The sequence below is a fragment of the Nanorana parkeri genome, unplaced genomic scaffold, assembly GCF_000935625.1.
Source record: "Nanorana parkeri isolate BGI_ZX_2015 unplaced genomic scaffold, ASM93562v1 scaffold965, whole genome shotgun sequence".
Taxonomy (NCBI): domain Eukaryota; kingdom Metazoa; phylum Chordata; class Amphibia; order Anura; family Dicroglossidae; genus Nanorana; species Nanorana parkeri.
The window spans coordinates 264,302-267,143 of NW_017307233.1; the positions used below are offsets into that span (position 1 = coordinate 264,302).

The 2,842-nt window shown below is 39.0% G+C and overlaps 1 protein-coding gene across 1 annotated transcript in view; it reads right to left on the reverse strand.

Annotated features, from left to right (window-relative positions):
- Positions 1 to 2,667: 2,667 nt before the first annotated feature.
- TMEM52B (transmembrane protein 52B) overlaps positions 2,668 to 2,842 on the reverse strand; it is a 17,428-nt gene continuing 17,253 nt past the window's right edge. Inside the window, exon 7 of the mRNA XM_018566642.1 lies at positions 2,668 to 2,683. The gene's annotated coding sequence lies outside the window, so the exon portion shown is untranslated. The remainder of the gene's footprint in view (positions 2,684 to 2,842) is intronic.

The window sequence follows — 2,842 nt, forward strand, 5'->3', positions numbered from 1 at the left end:
AATACCTCAGTTATGTGGGAGAGCCTGGTACCTGTCAGTTATGTGGGAGAGCCTGGTACCTGTCAGCATGTGGATGTTGCCATTGAGGGAGATCTTTTTGGGATGCCCCCATTGAAGAGCATTGCCCTTATGAAGGAACGGAGAGGGCAGGGGGGGATCCCTGCTGGGTGCGATGAATGACAGTCACTGCTCTCTGCAGGCAGAAGATTGGGAACTGAGTGATCCGCGGTATGGGATCGCTCAGTCCTTGATCTATCGAGCCGACATGTGACAGCTTCAGTGTCACATGTCAGCTCTAATTATTGAAATTAGTGTATTGCACTCTCCCCATAATTCTCCTTTAACACCTTGGGTGCCACCAATCAATAATAAATACATATTTATCAGCATATAACTTATCAATTATACACAAAGTTACTGCATGTAACAAGTTATAATAAAGGTGTATAAATAAAACCATACATTGACTCTTTGTACATTCAGTACACACTTAGGAGTGTATTTATAAAATGTTTGTGCAGCTGTTCTGCAAAAATCTGACAATGAGAATTGCAGCACTTTAAAGCCACTCAGCTGCATCTAGTGGCCATAATGTGCTGCCCCCATCAGCGGCGTATTTAACTTTGCTGCTGCCCTAGGCAAGGCAGCAACGCCGCCCTCAGCGAATCTGCCGCTCCAGGCAAACGCCTTGTTTGCCTCGCGGCAGATACGCCCCTGGCCCCCATGCTATTCTTATCTCAATAAAGCACATGGAGACAAGAAGGAAAAGTAAAAACAGGTTGTTTTTTTTGTAAATTAGTAAATATTAAACTAAAATCTAAAGACTTCAATTGTATTGTAACTGTAATGTCTTCCTTATATTGTAAAGTGCTGCTTAAACTGTTGGAACTTTATAAATCCTGAATAATAATGATAATAATCATAGTCTATGGGTAATAAAAGAGGTGGTTATTCTTAATATTAACCAGTAGATGGCAGCAGAATAGCAGCCACCACATAATAGCACAAAGTCAATAAAAAGAGGAAACTATGGGGTCTATTCACAAAGCTGCCGAGGGCAGCCGAGTGAATGACCGATCAGAAGTGAAGGCTATTCACTGTTCGGCTATTCACTTCAGGCTGGTAAATAAAGGGTATGAAAATGTAGATATACTGTAGAGTCTATATCCTTAAATAGTATCTGAATAAATCACCATTTAAAAATGATCTAAATAACCAGATTATAATACTAATTTCCAGATCCTCATTAAAACCTAGATTAAAGATTAAAATCTAATGCGCCTCTCATTGACATAATTTAGAGAACAGATCTTGTTGAGATAGATTGGTAGGATTAGTCTCGATACCAGAGAGGGTGAGACCTGCTGAATTCTTATGGTGGTAAGTTAGGAAATAGTTAGGTGCACCGTGGTCATGTTCAATTAGCCATCTATGCTCAGTAAATATAGAGTGCATGGGCCTTTTACATATGAAACTGACCACATGGGCATTTGAGACTATAAATAAGAAAACTTGTAGAACAGTTTATACATTTCTGGATTTTTTTGACAATTTCCTTTCTGCTCCAGAACGCTCCTCTGACGGTGAATGATAAATTGACATGTTAGACATATTTTTTTTTGCACTGGTAGGTGCCTTGAACAAAATGTAATGATTTGTATGAGCTTTTATCTGATAATTTGTTTGGAGCAATACTGTTTTAAATATTTTTTTGCTCCATAATTTTTTTTTTCTGGGAAAACTTCCTTTAGTTTTTGGGTCCTCAATAGTATAGGCCAATGTTAGTTGGTAATTCTATATATGGCTCAATGTTGGGTATGCATTTAGTTTTAAGATGGCAGAAACCTTATCTCTTCTAGATTCTTTTTCTCTGGTAGACTATTGGGGCGAATAGTGAGATCTATTGCGCAGGTTTCATTGACATATTCTTCTTCATACCCTTTCCCTAGAAGTTATGTTGTCAATAACTCATAATAATGATTGCTTGCACAATTTCACCTTAGTCTATGAAATTGACTAAATAGAATTATTCTCTTCCAGCATGGATGGTGACAGCTGTGTTCGTGTAAGTAGGAATTGTCTGAGATTACTTCTTTTTTAAATAGGTCTTAGAAATGTGTTACCTGATTTGGCAGAAGATAATTCTAAGTCTAAAAAGATCAATGAAAGACCATTTTTAGGGGGTAACTAAGTGTCATTGGTTACTAGGATGCAAATGGCTGGGCCACACAACATCATTGGCTGTTATGGTGCAGGCAGCCATCTGCACCATAACAGCCAATGATCCTGTGCAATCCCAGGCTCAACATATACTGAGGATGGAGTGTCTGGTATGGGCACTTCATCCACAGTACCACCCCCTACTGTCAGGCCCGGATTCCCCACAAGGCCACCGAGGCACGGCCTTGGGGCGGCAGGGCGCAGAGGGGCGGCAGCGGTGTCCTTGTGGGGAAGTTGCCCTCTCTACATTCAGTCCTGCTTTGTACAAGCAGGACTGAATGTAGAGTGAGAGCAGACAATTTTTCGTTTACATGTGAAATCGGTGATGTTGCCGATTTCACATATAAACAGTGTACAGCCTTCTCCCCCCTGCACTTACCTCTCTCCTTTGGTTCCGTCCTCCGCCGCCGAGTCCCGAGTCTCTGATACAGGGGCTTTTTTCTCCTGTGTGATAGCAATAAAGTTAGGTGAAAAAAAATTAAACTGATAAAAAGTTTAAATAAATTTAAAAAAATAATAATATGAAATAATTAAATAAAAAGGTAATTAAAAAGTAAAAAAAAGAAACAAATTATTAAAAAATAAAAAAATAATTATAAAAAATAAACAATAATAAGATAAA